The sequence below is a fragment of the Pleurodeles waltl genome, chromosome 11 (assembly GCF_031143425.1).
Source record: "Pleurodeles waltl isolate 20211129_DDA chromosome 11, aPleWal1.hap1.20221129, whole genome shotgun sequence".
Classification (NCBI taxonomy): Eukaryota; Metazoa; Chordata; class Amphibia; order Caudata; family Salamandridae; genus Pleurodeles; species Pleurodeles waltl.
Window position 1 is genome coordinate 257,256,758 of NC_090450.1, and position 24,234 is coordinate 257,280,991.

Below are 24,234 nucleotides of genomic sequence, written 5' to 3' on the forward strand. Positions count from 1 at the left end.
CGCCAATCTCGTGGCATGCACACCCAGGTGAGGGAATTGTACCTGCCACACTGCACGTGGAGCACTCTGGGCACCATACCCCCTCCAGAAACAGTGGAGTATCACATCCACTACCTCAGTCCTTGGCAGGATGAAGCACTCGGGGCACCATGCCCCCTCCAGAACCAGTGGAGAATGACATCCACTACCTCTGTCCTTGGCAGGATGAAGCACTCTGGGCAGCAGGCCCCCTCCAGAACCAGTGGAGAATGACATCCACTACCTCTGTCCTTGGCAGGATGAAGCACTCTGGGCACCCATTCCCCCTCCAGAACCAGTGGAGTATCACATCCACTACCTCTGTCCTTGGCAGGATGAAGCACTCTGGGTACCAGGCCCCCTCCAGAACCAGTCGAGACTGTTATCCACTTGAGAGACTGTGGCTTTGCACTCCCCAGGATAAAGCAGTGGGCAAACCACCCACTGGAGAGACTTGAGAGACTGTGGCTCTGCACTCCACAGGATAGAGCAGTGGGCAAACCACCCACTGGAGAGACTTGAGAGACTGTGGCTTTGCACTCCCCAGGATAGAGCAGTGGGCATGGAGCCCCCTCGTGCAGCAGTGGCATTGTGTGTTTATCAGGCTGAAATGCCCCTCTCCCCCGCTCCCTGAGGTGCCTGTGCATTTTGGATCTGATTCCCCAGCAGTGTTCTCTCCGTTTCCAGTCAGGTATCATGTGTGGGCTTCGCCCATGCATTTTGGGCCCAGTGATCCACGGACAATGATTGGTACACTATCCAGACTTGTGTAGTTGGTGTACATATTTGTATATACTGAATTTTGACTTTTGACTAATGGATTTTTCATGATTACAATCATTACAATAATTTCCTTTTGTCCTTGCGTTCTTCCAGGGGGTGGGAGGGTGTATATGTAATGTTGATGCATGTATTTGTGTGTATGTTGTTGTGTGTGAGGATGAGGGTGGGGGTGTTGCGTGTTGCGTGTGTGTGTCACTCTCTTTCCTCCCCCCTCCCCTGTGTTGTAGGTGCAGTACTCACTGTACTCGCCGCCACCGCTGTTAGTACTCCTGGTAGAAGAGGAGGTAAACCAACATCGGTAACACCTGAAGTTCGGTCTCCATGGCATCCTGGTTCCTCGTTGGGTGTCGAGAGGTGAGTGGTTTCCCTTCCCTGTACTGTTTCCGCCGTGCTTTTGATATCGTTGGTTCCGCCCAGGAAAAAGGTGGCAGATAGGCGTCTTGAAATACAGTGGGCGGTACTTTGTCTTCCGCCTGTCTGTTGGCAGTTACCGCCGTGGCGGTCGGAGTGTTAAAGTGGCTGTTTGTTGGCGGTTTCCGCCATGGTCGTGATTCCATTTTCTTTTTCCGCCAGCCTGTTTGCGGTATTCCTGCCGCTTTAACACCGACCGCCAGGGTTGTAATGAGGGCCTATGTGTTATGTGCAGTTCTGCACATTGGACTTGCCATTTTCCACTCTTTGTATATATACATTTTTTATGTTCTGTATTCTATTACATCTGCCCACATTGCTGTGGTTGGCAAGATGAGATGCTTGTCCTGGTTTCCTTCTACATGGTGGTGTTACATCTGCGTGCAACGGTGTGTGGGGTTTGTGTATGGGTTGTGTCTGTGTTGTTGCATGCACCAGGTAGATGGGTTGTGCCATGTGCATGTTGTAATGTGTTTGACTGCTTGCTTGTGGGATTGTATGCGGTGTTGTGTGCATCCGTGTGTATGGTACTGCATCTGTGGATTCCTTTATATGTTGGTTTTACGTGACATGTCATCTGTGTCATTGGATGTGTTCATTGATATTGATTGTGTGTCATTGCCACATACAGCTTTTTGTGTGTGTGAATGTGTGGTGTTTCACAACGTGCCTGTCTATAACTGCGTTGAAGTATTTGTGGTCTATCTGTTGTCATGTGATTATGGGGTGTTGTGTATGGATGTGTTTGTGTGCATTGTGCCGTGCGTTTGGCACGTATCTGCTTGTCTTTGTGTGTGTATTGGGTAATTGGCTTTTTCGTATTTTGTGTGTGCGTGTGTGTAAGTAAATGTGTGTGCAGGTACGGTACGTTTGTATGCATGTGTGTTTGGCCTTCACTGTCCGTGCCGGGAGTGTGTGTTATGTGTGGGTGTGTATCACTGCCCCTTCCTCCACTATGTTCTTGATCTACTTACGGTTGTCGTCTTCGTTATTATCGCTGGCCCCGAAGGTGTGTGGTGAGATACAACGCTGGGAGGAGTTACAATTTGTTTGCCATGGTGAACACATCTGTGTACCTTGAGGTGAGTGTCTTCTTTTGTACTTTCTGTTTCCGCCAAGATTTTCGTCGGCCCGCTCTGGATATCCTGGCGGTCTGGACATTAGTTCCCACCAGCCTAAAGATGGCTACCGCCGCCGGCTGCTGCTCGTCGGTGGTGGCGGTACTGGTGGTAAGTTGGCTGTGTTGCATTGGGTTCACCGTCTTAGTCGTTATATGGCAGTCTGCACTGCCAGCCTGGCGGCGGTCTCACTGCCACCACTGACGTGGCGGTACAGTTACCGCCAGACTCGAAAGGACCACCTTAATTTGGTGCCAAACATCCTATATTAAGCTCATCTCTATTGAAAATATGACTTTATTATTTTAAGATAAAGGGAGTCATTCTGACCTCGGCGGTAAAAGTCGCTTACCACCGGCCAGAAGGCCGCCATAACACCGCCGCGGCCGCAGTAAACCGCCACGGTCATTCTGGCCCGCAACTGGCAAACCGCCAAAAACCCGACATCCTCAATATTCCGTCACACCAAAGGTCAGCGGGAAACTGGCGATGAGCAAACCTCCACCGTCACGCCAACAGAAATACGCCCATGCCATTCCGACCCACAAATCCCCGCAGCGGTCTTTCAACCACGGTATTCCATTGGCGGTACACACCGCTGCGCTCAAAATACACACACCTTTACAAAACACATCCATATTGGCTAATTCAAAATACACACACCTGAGACACATACACACACCACTCCCACATACCCAATCCAGTATAAAACACACACCCACATCACCCACAAACCCCTATGACCACAATTGCGAGTGAAGGACAGAGAGAGAGAGCACAGCATAGAGTACACCATCACACAGAGGCAAATCACAACATCACCCACACACTTTCCACGCACAAAACACCATACACCACCACACTCACCATACTCTACAACACATACACCACCCCTCACCTCATCCACACCACCCCATGGCACCCCAAAGACACCCCAGGTTCTCTGACGCAGTACTCAGGGTCATGGTGGAGGAAATAGTACGTGTAGAGCCCCAGCTCTTCGGGGCACAGGTGCAGCACACCACCATTGCCAGGAAGATGGAGCTATGGAGCAGAATAGTGGACAGGGTCAACGATGTGGGACAGCATCCACGCAATCGGGACGACATCAGGAAGCGGTGGAACGACCTACGGGGGAAGGTGCGTTCCATGGTATCAAGGCACAACATTGCGGTACAGCGGACTGGCGGCGGACCCCCACCTACTCCCCCAGAATTCACAGCATGGGAGGAGGAAGTCTTGCACATCCTGCATCCTGAGGGCCTCGCAGGAGTAGGCGGAGGAATGGACTCTGGTAAGGCAAATCTTCACTACTTCATTCCCCCCACCGCACCTGCATGCCAAATCATACCCCCACCCTCACCCCCACCCCATCACACCAACTCCTTGCTAATGGCTCACCATCACAACCCACCCATCCCAAAACCCAGCCCTGCATGCCTCCCCAAAGCATGGACACCCATCCCCAAAGCATGCCCACTGCACACACCCATCACCCCCACAAGCCACCGTCACAAAAGCCCCCACAAGGGAATGCCAGCATTGGGGGACACGGCCACCCACCCATTACACGAAATGCCACAAACAGAAGCAATAACCATACTCTTATACCCCTGCAGGACCCGAACGCCACCACACCGCCACGGAGGGTCCAGAGATGTCCATCCCACCCCCAGAAGAGGCCCACAGTGACGACAGCAGCTCTGTCTCCCTGGACCCTGATGACCAGCCCGGCCCATCGGGGACCTCGGGACAGTCGGTTCCCCACAGACAGCCACAGGCTACACCAGATCTAACCCCCTCTGGGAACACCAGCACAGCTCCCACCCAGCGGGCCCATGCCTCTGTCTCCAGGACACGTCAATCAGCGTCGTGTCCACCACTACAGGGCACCCAGGTTGACCCACCACCCCAACAACAACAGGGACCTGGGGGCAGTGGTAGTGGGCACAACGTCCAGGGGACAGAGACCCAGGGAAACAGGGGAACTGGGAGGGCTGCTGTGCGACAGGGGGGGGGGACAGGCCCAGGGAACCGACTCTCCAAGAGGCCCTCTCCTCCATCATGGGAGCATACCACCGCTCCCAGGAGACGATGGCTACGGTACTGGCCAGGTTCCAGGAGATCCAGGTCATGCAGGAGCAACAGTACATGGGGTTCAGAGAGGAACTGAGGAACATTAGTTCCGCAATGGGGCCCATCGTCGTGGCCCTAACCCAGATAGTCACCACATTGCGGGACCATGTGGCACCACAAAGGGCCCCTGTCACTAGCCTGGACCAGGAACAGCCTACCACCTCCGCCGGCGCTAGTGGACAGGAGGCCCCCACACAACGACGGGCCACCAGAACCCCACCTCCTGGAGAAGAAGAACCACCCCGCAAGCGGAACCTGAGATCTCACAAGAAGGCAGAGTAGGATTGCAAGACCCCCGCCAGCAAACGATACCCCCTGATGTCATCCCACTGTCCCACATTGTCGCCCTGTCCAACCTTGAACTGCCCCTGCTCCATCCTTCCACAGGCATATGGACAATGCACTTGTGCGACTGAGAACTGGACTCTGCCATGGACATTACTCCACCATCACCCATCCCAGTTTTACAATCATGTTCCATAAATTTAGCACTTGAATTAAATCACTTTTTGCACTAAAAAAATCTTGAGTCTGCTTGTAATTTGAACAAATGTATTAGACATAACGGTGCCAAAATGTTCAGTTACATTGTGACGACAACATACCACTGTCACACAGCTGTAGTACATGGGCAAACAAAGCAGAGGTCACGCAGTGGGGCCCACAGCTCTGAAAACGGAAGGGAAAGTCACAACTCAGTCAGTTAACAGGAACTGGGGGGAACTCAGACAGTAGAGAGGCAGGAGACTTTAAGAAAATGTAAAATGGCGTGGTTGATTTGTACCTGTGTGCTACTGAAAATACTGTTGTATCACTGTGTCCCTGTTGTCTGTGTCGTCCCCGTCGTCCTCCTCCTCTTCACTCTCCACAGGCTCCACAGCTGCTACAACACCACCATCTGGACCATCCTCCTGCAGGAAAGGCACCTGGCGTCGCAAAGCCAGGTTGTGAAGCATACAGCAGGCCACGATGATATGGCACACCTTCTTTGGTGAGTACATTAGGGATCCCACTGTCATATGCAGTCACCTAAACCTGGCCTTCAGGAGGCCGAAGGTTCTTTCTATAATCCTCCTAGTTCGCCCATGGGCCTCATTGTAGCATTCCTCTGCCCTTGTCCTGGGATTCCTCACTGGGGTAAGTAGCCACGACAGGTTGGGGTAACCAGAGTCACCTATTAGCCACACAAGGTGTCTCTGTAGCTGTTCCATCACATAAGGGATGCTGCTATTTCGCATGATGTACGCGTCATGCACTGACCCAGGGAACTTGGCATTTACATGGGAGATGTACTGGTCAGCCAAACAGACCACCTGGACATTCATAGAATGATAACTTTTTCTGTTCCTGTACACTTGCTCACTGCCACTGGGGGGAACCAAGGCCACATGTGTCCCATCAATGGCCCCAATGATGTTGGGGATATGTCCAAGGGCATAGAAATCACCCTTCACTGTAGCCAAATCGCCCACCTCAGGGAAAACAATGTAGCTCTGCATGTGTTTCATCAGGGCAGACAACACTCTGGACAAAACCTTTGAAAACATAGGCTGAGACATCCCTGATGATATGGCCACTGTTGTTTGAAATGATCCACTTGCCAAAAAATGGAGTACTGACAGAACCTGCAGCACAGGGGGAATCCCTGTGCGTTGGCGAATGGGGGACATCAGGTCTGGCTCCAGCTGGGCACACAGTTCATGTATAGTGGCTCGGTCAAGTCTGTATGTCAGTATGACATGTCGTTCTTCCATTGTCGACAGGTCCACCAGCGGTCTGTACACGGGAGGATTCCTCCATCTCCTCGCAAGTCCCAGCGGACATGCCTAGGAAGGACAACATGGAGCACAGAGTGAAGCAACCCACAGGTACGTAACTACAGCTTGCACAGTACACGATTCGCTATGCATTGAATGGCTTGTATGAGTGGCAATGCAAGGCCTAGGCCTGTGTGACGCCGTAGAAATTCCGCCATGTGGGCCCTTGAAATGGCGGCTGCCTGACCTGTGAAATGTGACAATGGGATGTGAGGTCAATGCGCTGGTGTGGCACACCGTGCCGGTAGGCGGTCGAAGACCGCGGCGCCAAGCAGCATTGGTTAACATAGAACCCTATGGGTCTCAGGAGCCAATGACGATGTGCGCCTGTGGTCGCGGTACGCACCGCCACGGTACGCACCGCCGCGGGCGTGTCTGCCATTTTCTAACTGCTTAATCACTCGAGACCTGATCATCCACAGGAGAGGACCTATACTGCAAGTGCTGCTGTGAACTCGGTCTGGAAGAGACAATGGCTGCTGCGACTGGGGAAAGGGCCCCTGCCTTCACATCTGAGGAATTGTATAAACTCGTTGATGGGGTCCTCCCCCAGTATGCGCTACTCTACGGTCCTCCAGACCAACAGGTAAGTACACTGGGAGCACGTAGTATGGGCTATGCCTGTGTTGAGTGGGGTGGATGTAAGATGGTGGGGAGGGGAGCGTATGAGGATAGCAACGCACGACAGATGAGAGCATGTGCCACATGGCAAGGTTGGGGAGGGGGGGGCCACTCACAACAACCATGCAGAAAAGTGATGATATTTCTTTTTCCACCCTGTCCATGTCACATAGGTCAGCGCCCATCAGAAGATCGACATTTGGTGTGCCATCGCCAAGGACGTCAGGGCCCTGGGGGTCCACAACAGACGGGCACCCACTGCCGCAAGAGGTGGGAGGACATCCGCTGCGGGAGCAGAAAGACAGCCGAGGCTCTGCTGGGGATGGCCTCCCAACGTAGGAGGGGTGCCAGTCGTCAATTGACCCCCCTGATGTCACGGATCCTGGCGGTGGCCTACCCCGATTTGGATGGGCGCGTGAGGACATCACAGCAGACACAAGGGGGTGAGTATCAGCACATTCTGCTATATAAGCGCACAGTGGAGGCGTCTGGGTGGGGGAGGAGGGCTGTGGGTATCTCTAGGCCAGGGCGGTTTCTGTAGTCTAGGCCCCTCCGTTAGACATGGCCCTGTGCCCCCGCCCCCCACCTCTGTAGGGTGCTAAGTACAGCTATCCATGGCCCGGGCTCACCTATTTGTGCATTTGTCGTCCATAGACTAGTAGGCCAAGTCACAATAATTGAGTAGTGTACCCCGAGTGCGCGGCGTAGTGCAGGGGGCTTCTGTGTCTGTCCTCTCCGCCAACGGTGCCGCCAATGCATGCACTCAACATGTCTTTCTTTCTTCTCTCCCCCCCTTATTTTTTGGTTTTCCTGCTCATGTGTGCATTAGCATCATCAGGCAGAGGAGAAGTGGCATCGGCGCACGAGGGAGCTGCATCTCACATGGGCCTGGAGGGCCCTGCAACTGACTCGGACTTAACAAGTGAGACGGAGGGCGAGGGGGGCTCCACAACGGGGACCCGTGGAGACGTCAGCGACACCGACACGTTCTCGGAAGGGAGCTCACTTGTCGTGGCGGCACCATCCGTGCCCACCGCAAAAACAGGTACAGCCGCCAGCCAGCGCACCAGCTCTGCCCTCCCAGCAGCCCCTCAGCTTTCCCCCCGTGCCCGCTCCGCCAGGAAGCCGGCCATCTCCTTCGCCCCTGGCACCTCAGGTCCTGCCCCAGTTACCCCTGCTGCCCTCAGTGAGGAGGTCATTGACCTCCTCCGGACGCTCATTGTTGGGCAGTCTACCCTTTTGAATGCCATCCAGGGGGTGGAAAGGGAGGTGCATCGGAGCAATGCATACCTGGAGGGCATTCATTCGGCTCAGGCTGCCCATCAGCGATCGTTCAACGCTCTGGCCTCAGCACTGGCGGCAGCCATTGTCCCTGTCTCCAGCCTCCCTCTTCTGACTCCCTCCACCCAGTCCCAGTCTCCTGTTCCTCTGCCTATCCCATCCACACCATCGGACCAGCCTGCACACACCTCTACACCCAAGGGCAGCTCATCCAGACATAAGCACCACAGATCACACAAGCATTCACCCAAGCAACATCCAGATGCAGACATGCCAACAGTCACTACCACCTCTGTGTCCCCCACCTCCTCATCTCCCTCCTCCCTCCCTGTGACGTCTCCACTCACACCTGCATGCACACCACCATCAGCCAGTACGTCCATCACCACCACACCCACCAGAACAGTCCACACACGTGCAGTCACCACCCCCACTACCATTTACACGTCCCCTGTGTCCTCTCCCAGTGTGTCTGTCACCCCCTCTTCCAAACCACACAAACGCAGGCAGCCACCCACCCAACAGCCATCCACCTCACGACAGCCTCCGTCACAAGCACCTGCACCCAAAGACAGCACACTTGACTCTCCTACAACCACATCCTCTTCCTCCACTCCCATACCCACTACAAATTCCCGTCCCTGTCTTTCGAAATTGATTTTCCTTTCCAACCTTGACCTCTTTCCAACAACTGACCCACCCCCTCCATCTCGTAAGAGTCCAACCAGCACCTCAGCCACCACAAGCCCTGCACCTACTAGGACCATCGTTCAGGGCTATTGGAGTCCACCAGCTCCTAGGGCAGGAACATCGGCCAGCAGCAAGGGGACAGCCAGCCCACCCCCTGGGAAAAGAAGCAAAAAAGTGAAGGGCCAGCGCCACAGGCCTGAGACGGCTGCCCCCAAGGACACCATCCTTGCACCGTCACCTGGCCCATCCACCAAGGGAGGCAAGGGACCCAGAGTTTCTTCCAAGGAGGGCAAGGGCCCCAGAGATACTTCCAAGGGAGGCAAGGGCCCCAGAGATTCGTCCAAGGAGGGCAAGGGCCCCAGAGATACTTCCAAGGGAGGCAAGGGCCCCAGAGATTCGTCCAAGGAGGGCAAGGGCCCCAGAGATACTTCCAAGGGAGGCAAGGACCCCAGAGATTCGTCCAAGGAGGGCAAGGGCAGCAGGGCGAAGAAGTCCGGCAACAGGTGAGCTGCCCAGGAGGGCCCCACCAGCCCCATTTGGGGTGTGACGGAGGACACCCACGGGCCCAGGAGCCCAACACAGGAGGGCCCTGCAAGCAATAGGTCGGATGGCGACTGAGCGGGAATGATTGCCCAGATCTGGTTCCCTAGGAACACAAGACAAGCACCGCTGAAAAGGGCCCCGCCGTGAGAAGCACCGCTCCACTGGGCCCCGCCGTGAGAAGAACCGCTGAACAGGGCCCCGCCGTGAGAAGAACCGCTGAACAGGGCCCCGCCGTGAGAAGCACCGCTCCGCTGGGCCCCGCCGTGAGAAGAACCGCTGAACAGGGCCCCGCCGTGAGAGGCACCGCTCCGCTGGGCCCCGCCGTGAGAAGAACCGCTGAACAGGGCCCCGCCGTGAGAAGAACTGCTCCGCTGGGCCCTTCATCTCAAGCACCGCTCCGCTGGGCCCTTCCTCTCAAGCACCGCTCCACTGGGCCCCGCCGTCTCCTGTCAGGCACCGCTCCGCTGGGCCGTTCCTGTCAAGCACCGCTCCGCTGGGCCCTTCCTGTCAAGCACCGCTCCGCTGGGCCCTTCATCTCAAGCACCGCTCCGCTGGGCCCCGCCGTCTCTGCACCGCTCCGCTGGGCCCTTCCTCTCAAGCACCGCTCCGCTGTGCCCCGCCGCCTCTGCACCGCTCCGCTGGGCCCTTCCTCTCAAGCACCGCTCCGCTGGGCCCTTCATCTCAAGCACCGCTCCGCTGGGCCCCGCCGTCTCCTGTCAGGCACCGCTCCGCTGGGCCGTTCCTGTCAAGCACCGCTTCGCTGGGCCCTTCCTGTCAAGCACCGCTCCGCTGGGCCCTTCATCTCAAGCACCGCTCCGCTGGGCCCTTCATCTCAAGCACCGCTCCGCTGGGCCCTTCATCTCAAGCACCGCTCCGCTGGGCCCCGCCGTCTCCTGTCAGGCACCGCTCCGCTGGGCCGTTCCTGTCAAGCACCGCTCCGCTGGGCCCTTCATCTCAAGCACCGCTCCGCTGGGCCCCGCCGTCTCTGCACCGCTCCGCTGGGCCCTTCCTCTCAAGCAACGCTCCGCTGTGCCCCGCCATCTCTGCACCGCTCCGCTGGGCCCTTCCTCTCAAGCACCGCTCCGCTGGGCCCTTCATCTCAAGCACCGCTCCGCTGGGCCCTGCCGTCTCCTGTCAGGCACCGCTCCGCTGGGCCGTTCCTGTAAAGCACTGCTCCGCTGGGCCCTTCCTGTCAAGCACCGCTCCGCTGGGCCCCCCGTCTCTGCACCACTCCGCTGGGCCCTTCCTGTCAAGCACCGCTCCGCTGGGCCCTTCCTCTCAAGCACCGCTCCGCTGGGCCCTTCATCTCAAGCACCGCTCCGCTGTGCCCTGCCGTCTCTGCACCGCTCCGCTGGGCCCTTCCTGTCAAGCACCGCTCCGCAGGGCCCTTCCTCTTAAGCACCGCTCCGCTGGGGACTTCATCTCAAGCACCGCTGGCCCATTGGCAGGGCCGGATCTGTGTCGGGCAGGGCTTCACGAAGCACTCTGGGCACCATGCCTCCTCCATAACCAGTGGAGTCTGTAATCCACCAGATGGACTGTGGCTTTGCACTCCCCAGGATGGTACAGTGGGCAATCCACCCACTGTAGAGACTTGTGAGACTGTGGCTTTGCACTCCCCAGGATGGTACAGTGGGCATGGAGGCCCCTCGTGGATCTGGCGTAGTGGACTCATGTGGCTGAGGTGGCCCCCCTTCCCTTCCCCCTGAGGTGCCTGTGGTTTTATTATCTGATGCCCCAGCAGTGTTCTCTCCAATGGAATCGGGTTTCGTGTGTGGGCTTTGCCCATGTGTTTATGCACATTGGCCCACGAACAATGGAATGTAGCCAATATGTGCCGGACTTTTGGACTATGTTCATATTCTTCATGTTGTGATTTATTTGTTTAAATAATCTAATATTTCACTTAAGTTCAAATATGCTTTAATATACTTCTATTTTAATGATCATTTTATTTTTCTTTGAATTATTCCGGGGGGTTTGGGGGGTGTAAATCTGACTTGTTGCTCTGCATTGGTGTGTGGGGATTTTGGGGGGGGGGGGGTGTCGCGTATGTGTGTGCCCGTAATCTTTTCTCCTCCCCCCTCCCCTGTGTCGTAGGTGCAGTACTCACCGTTGTCTCCTGCGGGGTCGTTCGTGCTCCTGGTAGAGGAGCAGGTAGGCAATCGCTGGTAGGATGTTTAATTTGGGTTCCATGCTGTCCAGATTCCTCGTGGAGTGTATAGAGGTGAGCGTTTTCCTGTTCGTGATCTGTTTCCGCCGTTCTTTTATCGGCGGGGCTCCCGCCCCGGAAAAGGTGGCGGATTGGTGGGTCGTGATAGGGTGGGCGGTACATTGTCTGCCGCCTGTCTGTTGGCGGTGACCGCCGTGCTGTTTGTTTGCCCCGCCGTGGCGGTCGGAGTGTTAAAGTGGCGGGCTGTGTTGGCGGTTTCCGCCAGGGTTGGAATTCCATTTTTTGACTGCCTGCCTGTTGGCGGGTTGGCCGCCACTTTAACACCGACCGCCAGGGTCGGAATGACCCCCAAAGTCTCCAATGTTAGGCTATTTGGCCTATTGACTACAAAGGAGAAAAACTAATTTGGATGTTTTTACTCACCAGGGTGTAAAAAACATCTTTTATAAAGTCCCTGCTTATCTTTACACTGCACCCAACCCTGGGAGCACTTAGGGAAAACCTTAGGGGTGGCTTCTATGTACACATACGGTAGTTTAGGACTTTGGAAGTACTTTTAATTCCAAAGTCGAATTTGGGGTTAACTTTAAATTAAAAGCAGCCAGCAATGCAGGGCTACCTTTAAAATCACACTGGACACCACAGCAGTGCAGCTATGGGACCACTATCTATACTGGGGCCCATAAACCTATATGCCATACAATATCCTAGGGACTTACAGATAGGTTGTCAGAGCCAATTATAATTAGGCCTCATTTGCATATACAATTTTACACAGAGCACTGGCCCTGGGACTTGTTAGCAGTTAGTGAAAGAAATGGGTATAAAACCAGTGGTGGATCCCGGAAAACTATAAATTTTTATTTAAAAGCAGACAAAATTCTAAATTCAGCAAGGAGTCATTTGTGTAAATCCTTCAAAGTTTTCCAAAGTAACAGTTGAACTGAAAATATATTGAAACTGAGATGGATTTTCTTCTGACTATGGCAGATTTACAAAAGAAATATATCTTTATGTCCAATGGACCCTTCTAGTTACAGGGATATATATAGAGGGTTTGTAGGTTCACCAAGAACCCGAGGTGCCCAGAGCCAATAACTGAGCTGCACCTTGTAATGTTTTTTTATTGCGTACCTGGTATGCAGCAATTATTTTAGTAAAACATTAAAAAATACAAATAGGTGTCAATGAAACCTATGTATTTTTTAAATGGGCACAAGATATGGGGTTTAGAAGCAGTGGTTATTTGCACATCTCTGAGTTTGTGGGAACCCATACTAGCATGAGAATTAGAGGGCATTTCTCAAAATGTCTTCTTTTTTTAAACACTGTATTTCATTTAGAAGGTGCAAATTCAGAGAAAGACAATTGTCAATAACACTTCTTATACTATTCTGTGTTCCTCTAAGTCTCCTGATAAAAATGGTGCCTCATATGTAGGGTAGGCCCAGTGCCTGCTCCAGGAAATGGCACAAAACGCAATGTGGACACATCAGATTTTTCCACCCAAAACTGGCCCTTTATCTGCAATGTGTCTAGCTGTGGAGTTTGGGCCCTAGCTCAGCCTGCACCTAGGAAACCTATCCAAACTGTACTTTTTTTAATACTAGACACACTGGGGAATCCAGAATAGGGTGACTTGTGTGTCTTTCACAAAGTTCTGTTACTCAGAATTCCTTGTAAACCTCGAAATCTGCCTAAAAACATATTTTCCTCACATTTCTGTGATGGAAAGTTTTGTAATCTGAGGGGAGCCACAAACTTCCTTCCACCCAGCATTCTCCCAAATCTCCCGATAAAAATTGCACCACACTTGTATGGGTAGGCCTAGTGCCTGCAACTGGAAACGGCCCAAAACGCAACATGGTACCATCACATTATTCCACTGAAAACTGACCCTTTTTTTTGGAACGTGCCTAGCTGTGGATTTTAGGCCCTAGCTCAGCTGGCGCCTGGGGAAACCTGGCAAACCTGTAAATTTTTAAAAACTAGACACACAGAGGAATCCAGGATGGGGTGACATGTGTGGCTCTCACCAAGTTCTGTTACCCAGAATCCCTTGCAAACCTCAAACCTTGTCTAAAAAAACAAATTGTCCTCACATTTCTGAGATGGAAAGTTATGGAATCTGAGGGAAGTCACAAACTTCCTTCCACCCAGCCTTTCCCCAAGTCTCCTGATAAAAACTGTACCTCACTCGTGTGGGTAGGCTTAGTGCGTGCAACAGGAAACGGCTCAAAACATATTGTGGAGACATCAAAATTATCACAAAACAACCTGGTTTTGCAAGAAGGTAACCTGCGTTTTTGGTCCCGGGCTCAGCCACCATCTAGGGAAACCTATCAAGCCCAGACTTTGATAAGAACTAGACATCCGGAAGGAGTTCAGGGAGGTGTGGCTTGAGTATATCCTCCAACATTTTCTCACCTAGGGGCCCCTGCAAGTCTCACATTTAGATAAACAATCACACTTTCCTCTCATTTCTGTGTGGGGTCACTGCACCAGCACAAATTTCGTACCACCCAGCATTCCTCTTGGCTCTATTCAGCTTTGAACTTCCCTATTCTGACTTCAAATAACACAAACACTGACATTTTACACACCTACTTGTTCTCAAGAAGACTGTCCACTCAGTTTAAAGGAAAATGATACGATTAAATACTCAATAGGTTCTCAATTTTTCACAATGCAAGCTTCTCTCTGCAGCCTTCAAATTTATACTGTCAATAACTGGATATGACACCTGGAAGACTCTGCAGGTGTCTCCTGAATGCACTATTCATTAAAACATCTTACAATAATGTAAAAAAAGAAAATATTTCTTCACATGAGAAAGAAAGACGGAAAAAGAACATTGCGTATAAACACTACTCGATCCCTAACTTGTCTAGAAATAAAATGTTCAGTGTCACAAAGTAAAGATGCCAACCAACATTAACTCATTTTATAATTCAGGCCTACATTAGCTATACTAAAAGAGAATAAACAATTTCTGACTACAAATAGCATTATTAATGTGTCTCATGTGTTGTCATGTTAATGACAATATTTAATATAACAAACTTTCACCGGTGCATGTTTCATAAAAGAGTCCTATATTGGACTCTATTTCACCCAATGTGACTTGTATATGAAAAACGTTCAGTATTATATAATGGATTACCAGATATTATGAATGCCATATCTCCTATTATGCTAGACACGTTGTCAATTCAAATAGTCAGTGAATAGGAGTCACCTATTGGGACTAGAACTATGGCAACTATGTTAAACTACAGTCTGTTATTAAAGAATAAGTTACGCTTCGGTTTTCACTGCTAATCTTAACAAAAAATTATATCTAAAAGAGGGAATCTCACAACTACTAGCTGGATGTTTCTGTTTAGGTACAGTGTGTTACTCTTTTTCAGAATTAAAGAAACTAATGGCCAAAGGCCATAGGGCATATGAATGATATCAGGCCCTCACTCAGCAACACTCATCGTTGCCAAGGTGTTTATCACATCTGGTTGGTAATTGTTTGTCCCTAAAGGCCCACTGTGATTTATAGCCTAAGGACCCTATGAAGCACAGAGAGCAGCCAAATGTCCCACAGCCTACTCATGGTCTCTGTCATAGGTATGGGGAGCATGAAGAAATGCAATAAGACCTGACAAAGACCCTCAGATTGAGAACAAGGTATTACCCTAGGAAAAGATATACAGGTTGTACTAGAATGTATGATCCGATAACATACAAGGGCAATGGGTGTATGGTAAATCTATATTTGCGGTTGCGACAACATATGCTGATATACTGATTGCATGCTCAATAAACCAACGAAGACACTTAAAAGACTTGGCAGAGACTCACTGGGAAAATTTTAAATGGTCTCCAATTTGCCAGCCCACAAGGTGGAACGTACACATAATCTGGCATCTACTGATCTTTATCAAGCCCTGTCCTCATACAGAATACATGTAGAATGATTGTTGTGAAATTGGTTATATTATAAGAAAAGGCAAACATAAGAAATGTTAATAAAATGAACATGCCAAATATTATATCTATACCCTAAGAGGGACCCATCCCTAGAGTCTACAGTAATGAGACTTCATTCATCAGTCCTATATACCAGTGTGAGGATGAATGCAGCCCACGGACGCCCATAAACTGCCTTCTGATATCAAACAAACAATCTTGAGATTGGCTACCTAGATGAAAATGTTCATCACTGCTTATTAGCAGAAAAAGGCGTGACCTTGTGTACTAGCTCATACAAGAGGAAAACAAGTGAAAAGAGACTTTGGTGCTCCAATGTCATGTGTGAAAACGTTTACCTGAGGAGGTGTGGTGAGAATTGTATTTGTAGAAGGTACAACAAGAGCAATTTGTTTACTGTAGGTACTATATATGGAAAAGGTCAATGACAAAATATTGGTACATATACGGAAAACATCAAAATAAGCAATTTATTGTAATACAAGAAAGGCCTGCAGCACAATATGGAATGTGATCAAGATTGCATATCATAGATTAAAAGTACTATGAGGCAATCCTTGAAATCGAGCACGCCATGGCAGTTGAAGGTGTGCTGTAGCAATACCCATCTATCACTGGGTGGCAATAAGTGATATTAGAGAGTACATGTTACACAAGTTCTGCCTTATGTGGAGAATTCTTCTCACAATGACTGAAAGGCGTGTAATCTGACACAATATATAAGCACCTAAATCATTAATGGAGGAGATCAGAAACCTAATAGTATCCAGTTGGGACATATAACCCTGTTTCTAGACTGAGTTGTTGATTGCAGTGCCCACTTAAGACTGAAAATAAAGGCAAGACTTTTTTTCCATAAATAATTGAAATTAGTTTATCATTCATAATATATAAATTATTAAAATAGATGTGGCTTTCTTCCCACATACATTTGTAGTGTCTTCGATATCTATTGAACAAAGCTTTTCATAGGATTCAGTCATAGTGGGTGGGGGCTATGGCAGAGCAAGCTCAGCCTATCTCATCCCATCACAGTGTTTACCAGCGACCATTTCCAATAGACCACGGGGTTCTTGTATGTCAAAGTGACTGGGTTCTTGTGTGTCAAAGTGTTAGTCCCATGAAAAGAGATTGACATTGCCCACAGTATCATTACTACAGCAGGATCAGATCACCAACAAAGGGCACAGGCATACTGGCATCATAAGTCATTTACAACGTGTCCCCACCTTAGCTAACAGGCACACATTGTATTTATACATACGCATGGGGAACCTGATCTTTCTATCAGCAGTGTAGCAGAAACCTACCACCAAGCCAATCAACCCTTTGACAGACATATGGATCAGTTGGTGCATTGTTTTCTGCAGTTAGGAAGGTGTCTCCGTTTGTGTAACCCTCATCTGAAATTTCTACTCAGAGCTCAGTGAATTTATCCCATTAAATCTAGGTGTACAACTCCCTCAAGCTCAAGAGATTACTGCCGCCATCCTCATTACTTTTAACAATTGAAATGATTTAATGCCATTCCTCTAGAAGATTAAACATAACAACAGATTTCTAACTCCATTTAGCTTTACATTGCTGGATTGAGTATGATGTACCACCCTTAGTGGCAAGGGTATGCCCAGACGTTGATCCCGTGCTCACTGTGCCATTGGATTCAAGTTATACCTGTCTGATCAGTCCTTATCAGGGCGAAACCTGTCCTAGGTTGCTTGTGTTCCAGTCTAGGAATGGCCTTGCCTGGCAGTTCGGATTGGACGGTCCCCATCAGTAGCAGTGTCAAGGATGATTTGCACATAGCTGAGTCCAAACTGAGGTGGTATGATGGTCAAAAGTACAATGGTTTGAATGCTACCCCAAGTGATTGCCAATGGTTAGACAACTTTCCAGCATTCCTTCCATTATCTTTTTGTGTTTGAGCTACATTGACTTTGACAATATTGACCTATAACATTGCATCCGCTACATTGACCCACCACCACTTTGTAAGGTAAGTATAAAATTATTATTAATAATTCTATCCACACTTACTTTGGGGGAAAAGGTATGTGTTGGAAATGGCCCTTCTGCAGGGTTATCCCCAGACTTTGTGCCTTCCTCCTTCTCTTTTTCTGACCTCATGTTTGCTGGTTTTTACACTCTGCGTACTTTACCACTCCACTGCTAACCAGTGCTAAAGTGCATATGCTCTCTCCCTTTGAACATGGTAACATTGGATCATACCCAATTGGACTATTTAATTTACTTATAAGTCCCTAGTAGAAGGCACTACATGTGCCCAGGGCTTGTAGATTAAATGCTACTAGTGGGCCTGCAGCACTGATTGAGCCACCCACTTAAGTAGCCCCTTAACCTTGTCTCAGGCCTGCCATTGCAAGGTCTGTGTGTGCAGTTTCACTGCCAATTCGACTTGCCATTTAAAAGTACTTGCCAAGCCTAAAACTCCCCTTTCTCTTCATATAAGTCACCCATAAGGTATGCCCTAGGTAACCCCTAGGGTTGGGTGCTGTGTGGGTAAAAGGCAGGACATGTACCTCTGTAGTTTACATGTCCTGGTAGTGTAAAACTCCTAAATTCATTTTTACACTACTGTGAGGCCTGCTCCCTTCTTAGGGTAACATTGAAGCTGCCCTCATACATTGCTGGAGTGGTAGCTGCTGATCTGAAAGGAGTAGGAAGGTTAAATTTAGTATGGCCAGAATGGTAATACAAAATCCTGCTGACCGGTGAATTTGGATTTAATATTACTATTTTAGAAATGCCACTTTTAGAAAGTGAGCATTTCTCTGCACTTAAATCTTTCTGTGCCTTACAATCCAGTCTGGCTGGGTTTAGTTGACAGCTCCTTGTGCATTCACTCAGACACACCCCAAAAACAGGATGCTCAGCCTCACTTGCATACATATGCATTTTGAATGGGTCTTCCTGGGCTGGGAGGGTGGAGGGCCTGCTCGCACACAAAGGACTGCCACACCCCCTACTGGGACCCTGGCAGACAGGATTGAACTGAAAGGGGACTGGTGCACTTCTAAGCCACTATTTGAAGTCTCACCCACTTCAAAGGCACATTTGGGTATAAAATCTGGGCCTCTGCCCTACCACCTCAGACACTTCCTGGAGAAGCAACTTGTAACCAGAACCTGCATCCTCCCAAGAAGAACTGCCTGGCTGCCCAAAGTACTCACCTGACTGCTTTCTGTGAAGGACTGCTGCCTTGCTGTTGCCCTGCTGTCTTGCTGCTCCCTGGCTGAGGCAAGGGCTTGATAGAGCTTGCATCCTGTTCCCTGAAGTCCAGGACCAAAAAGACTTCTCTCTTGCAACTGGACTCCTTGTGCTGTGAAAATTAAACGCACGGGCTTGCTAAAAACGACGCACAGCCTGTCCCACAGTGAAAAATTCACTGCATGCCGAACCGGGATGACACCGCTCGACTTCGCAAGGAAAAGATCGGCGCGGTGCCTGCGGTGCGACCGGAACTTTGACGCACAGCTCACAAGATCGCCGCACAGCCGACCTGGGAAGACGCTGCCCGACTTCCAGAGGGAAAATCGATGCAGCGCCTGCCGTGAGGGAGAAATTCCCCCACCGCCCACTGGATCGACGCAGAGCTTTTCACAAGCCCAGGATTCCATGCACAGACCCCAGGGTGTCAGAAAACCCCGCAACCCAAAGAGGATCCACGACCTAGCGCCGGAAATCGACGCACAGCCATCCCTGCGTGGAAACTAAACAATGCATCGATCATGTGCAGCCCGAAAAAATTGACGCACACCCCTTTGTTTCCCCGCTTCTCCTCCTCTTCGGCCCTTTGCGGAGATTTTTCATGCGAACCAGGCACTATGTGCTTGAAAGAGACTTTGTTTACTTTTAAAAGACTTAAGACACTTTGGTGGTCATTACAACCCTGGCGGATGGTGTTAAAGCGGCGGTAAGACCGCCAACAGGCCGGCGGAAAAAAATTGAAATTACGACCGTGGCGGAAACCGCCAACAAAGACAGCCACTTTAACACTCCGACCGCCATGGCGGTACAAACAAACAGCGGTCACCGCCAACAGACAGGCGGAGGACAATGTACGGCCCACAGTATCACAACCTCCCAATCCGCCACCTTTTCCGGGGCGGATTCACCACGAACAAAAACACGGCGGAAACAGGACTTCGAAGGGAAAACGCTCACCTCTACACACCCCACGAGGAACCAGGACGCCATGGAACCAGAGCTGCACATTCTCCCTGCCCTTATCTTCTTGCTCTTCTACCAGGAGCACGAACGCCGGCGGCGAAGACCACGGTGAGTACTGCACCTACGACACAGGGGAGGGGGGGGGAACAGGGGCACACACGCGCAACACGCAACACCCCCTCCCCCACCCTCACCCACTACAACACACACACTAATACAGCATGATACATTACAGTTACAACCCCAAAACCCCCCGGAAGAATGCAAAGACAAAAGGAAATGAGTGTAACCATTGTAATATATTAAAATCCAGTACGCAAAAATATATATACACTATTAACAAATATATACACCAAGAATAGTAGTCCAGGTATAGCTCCATTGAAGTCTGTGGAACACTGGGCCCACACGGCATGGGCGAGGCCCATGCTCAATACCCGAACATGACGGAGAGAACACTGCAGGGGCATCAGATAGCAATAAAACAGGCACCTCAGGGGGAAGGGAAAGGGGGGCACCTCAGCCGGTTGAGTGCACGACGCCAAATCCTCCAGGGGGCTCCATGCCCACTGTTCAATCCTGGGGAGTGCAAAGCCACAGTCTCTCAAGTCTCTACAGTGGGTGGGTTGCCCACTGTTCAATCCTGGGGAATGCAAAGCCACAGTCTCTCAAGTGGATAACAGTCTCTACTGGTTCTGGAGGGGGCTTTGTGCCCAGAGTGCTGCATCCTGCCAAGGACAGAGGTAGTGGATGCCTTTCTCCACTGGTTCTAGAGGGGGCTTTGTGCCCAGAGTGCTTCATCCTGCCAAGGACAGAGGTAGTGGATGTAAATCTCCAATGGTCTGGAGGGGGCTTTGTGCCCAGAGTGCTTCATCCTGCTCGTGGCGGACACAGTAGCGTCAGTGCCCTTGGTGTTTATGTGCCAGCGGTACCTGTGGTGGCGGTGTCCTGTTCAGCGGTGCTTGTTGCGGCGGGGTCCTTGGCAGCGACTCAGCTGCTGGCGGTCCTGTCTGGCCCAGCGGGGCTGGTGCTGGAGGTCCTTTCTGGCCCAGCGGGGCTGGTGCTGGCGGTCCTTTGCCGGCGGTCTTTTCTGGCTAAGCGGGGCTGGTTCTGGCTGTCCTTTCTGGCCCAGCAGGGCTGGTGCTGGCGGTCCTTTCGGTGCTGGCGGTCCTGTCTGGCCCAACGGGGCTGGTGCTTGCAGTCCTGTCTGGCCCCGGGGGCTGGTGCTGGCTGTCCCGTCTGGCCCAGCGGGACTGGTGCTGGCGGTCCTTTCTGGCCGAGTGAGAATGATGGCGGTGGCCTCCTGGGCAGCGGGGCTGATGGCGGTGGCCTCTTGGGCAGTGGGGCTGGTACTGGCGGTCCTTTCTGGCCCAGCGGGGCTGATGGCGGTGGCCTCCTGGGCAGCGGGCTGATGGCGGTGGCCTCCTGGGCAGCGGGGATGATGGCGATGGCCTCCTGGGCAGCGGGGCTGATGGCGGTGGCCTCCTGGGCAGCGGGGATGATGGCGTTTGCCTCCTGGGCAGCGGGCTGATGGCGGTCTTCTCCGCCATGCTGCTCTTCCCAGACTTGCTGAGTTTCTTGTGCCCCTTCCCCACCTTGGAAGGTGTCGCAGCTGACTCCACACTCCCACCTGTACCCCTGGGAGCGGCTTTGGTGGCTGGAGTCTTCCCCCTCTCCCGCCGGGCACTGGCCAACTTTTGATGCTTGACAGGTGGGGGACTGTCTGTGCTGTGGCTCCTTGCCACACTGGCTGCCCTGCTGCCTGGTGCACTCCAGAATCCGGTGACTACTGGCACCACTGGTCCTGGAGATGTTGTGGCTGAGGTGCTAGGTTGGGACCTGTAGAGTCGGGCCCTAGGAGACTGACGGGGTGGGGGAGGTGAAGGAAAGAGGTCAAGGGTGGACAGGAAAAGTTTCTTGGGAACACTGGGATGGGTAGCTGGAGGGGGTTTGGGAGTGGAGGAAGAGGTTGTGGTTGTAGGAGATGTTCGTTTGGTGACTTTGGGTGAAGGTGCATGCGCTGGAGGCTGTCGTGAGGTGGATGACTGTTGAGTGGGTGTGTGCCTGCGTTTGTGTATCTTGGGAGGTGGAGTCACTGACACACTGGGAGAGGACACAGGGGACGTGTGAATGGTAGTGGGTGTGGTTACTGCACGTGAGCGAGGTGTGGTGGTGTGTGTGCTGGTGATGGAAGTCGTGGCTGTAGATGTAGTGCATGCAGGTGTGAGTGGAGACGAGACTGGGAGGGAGGAGGGAGATGAGGAGTAGGGGGACACAGTGGAGGCAGTGGATGTTGGTGTATCTGCATGTGTGTGATTCTTGCGTCAGTACCTGTGGGATGTGTGGTGCCTATGTTTGCCAGAGCTTCCCTTGTGTGTTGACGTGTGTGCATGCTGGTCTGATGGTGTGCTTGGGGTAGGCTGAGGTACAGAGGTGTGGGTCTGGGTGGAGGAAGTTGGAGGTGTGAGGCTAGAGACGAGGACAATAGCTGCCATCAGTGCTGAGGCCAGAGTCTGAAAAGCTCGCTGAAGGGCTGCCTGACCAGAATGAATGCCCTTCAGGAATGCATTTGTTTGTTGCAACTGCCTCTCTACACCCTGGATGGCATTCAAAATTGTAGACTGCCCAACAGCGAGGGACCTGAGGAGGTCAATGGCCTCCTCACTGAGGGCAGCAGGGGTGACTGGGGCAGGGCCTGAGGTGCCTGGGGCAAAGGTGATGCACACCCTCCTGGGTGAGCGGGCACGGGGGAAAGGCTGAGGGGCTGCTGGGAGGGCAGTGCTGGTGGGGGGGTGGCGGCTGTCCCTGTAGATGCGGGGGCACAGATGTGGCCGCCACCACAAGGAGCTCCCATCAGAGGGCGAGTCTGTATCACTAGTCCTCAACTCCTGTCCCCGCCATGGAGCTCCCCTCACCCTCCGTCCCACTGGTGAATTCTGAGTCCGTTGTCTCGCCCTCCAGGGCCATGTGGGATGCAGCTCCCTCCTGCTCCGGTGCCACTGCTCCTCCGCCATGCATCGTTACATGCACGCCTCAATCTCCCCCCACATCTTTCATCCACCCCACTCCACACAGGCATAGCCCATACAGCATGCTCCCAGTGTACTCACCTGTTTGTCTGGAGGACCGTAGAGTAGCGTGTACTGCGCGAGGACCCCATCCACGAGTTTCTCCAACTCCTCCGATGTGAAGGCAGGGTCCCTTTCCCCAGACGCACGAGCCATTGTCTCTTCCACACTGAAGTCACAGCAGCACTTGCAGTGTAGGTCCTCTCCTGTCGAACATCAGGTATCGAGTGATTGAACAGATAGAAAATGGCGGTCCTATCAGCGGCGCTGTGTACTGTCACCGCCGGCGTACATCGTCATTGCCTCCTGGGACCCATAGGATCCAATGTTAATCAATGCAGAATTGCGACGCGGTCTTCGACCGCCTACCGTGACGGTGTGCAACGCCAGCGCAGTTACCTCATATCCCATTGGCCCACTTTACAGGTCAGGCAGTCGCCACTTCAGGGGCCCACATGGCTTAATTTTTTACTGCGTCACACATGCCTAGGCCACTAGATGCTTATTTCGGATTATGAATCGTGTACTGTGTAAACTGTGGGTACGTACCTCTGAGTTGGTTGACTCTGTGATTGCTGTTGTCCTTCATAGGCACCATCCGCTGGGACATGTGAGGAGATGGCGGCATCCTCCGGTGTACAGATCGCTGGTGGACCTGTCGACAATGGAGGAGCGACATGTGATCATCACCTACAGGCTTGATCGTGCCACAATCCTGGAACTGTGTGCCCAGTTGGAGCCAGACCTGATGTCACCTATCCGCCATCCCACGGGAATCCCCCCTCTAGTGCAGGTGCTGTCAGTACTCCATTTCCTTGCAAGTGGGTCATTTCAAACAACAGCCGCCATAGCATCAGGGATGTCCCAGCCTATGTTTTCCAACGTGTTGTCCAGAGTGTTGTCTGCCTGCTGAAACACATGCGGAGCTACATCGTTTTCCCTCAGGTGGAGGATTTGCCTACAGTGAAAGGTGATTTCTATGCCCTGGGACATATCCCCAACATCATAGGTGCCATTGATGGGACACATGTGGCTTTGGTACCCCCCCCGCAGGAGTGAACAGGTGTACAGAAACTGGAAGAGTTACCATTCTATGAAAGTGCAGATGGTGTGTTTGGCCGACCAGTACATCTCCCACGTTAATGCCAAATTCCCTGGCTCAGTGCATGACGCTTACATTTTGAGGAATAGCAGCATCCCTTATGTGATGGGGCAACTCTAGAGGCACCGTGTGTGGCTATTAGGTGAGCACCTGGAAGCAAGTCAGTGGGAATGGTTTTCTGGGTCTGGGGATATCCCTACAGGTTAGTGTGTGTCTAACAGTTGTCCCTCGACATTTGCAGGTGATTCTGGTCACCCCAACGTGTCATAGCTACTGACCCCAGTGAGGAATCCCAGGACAA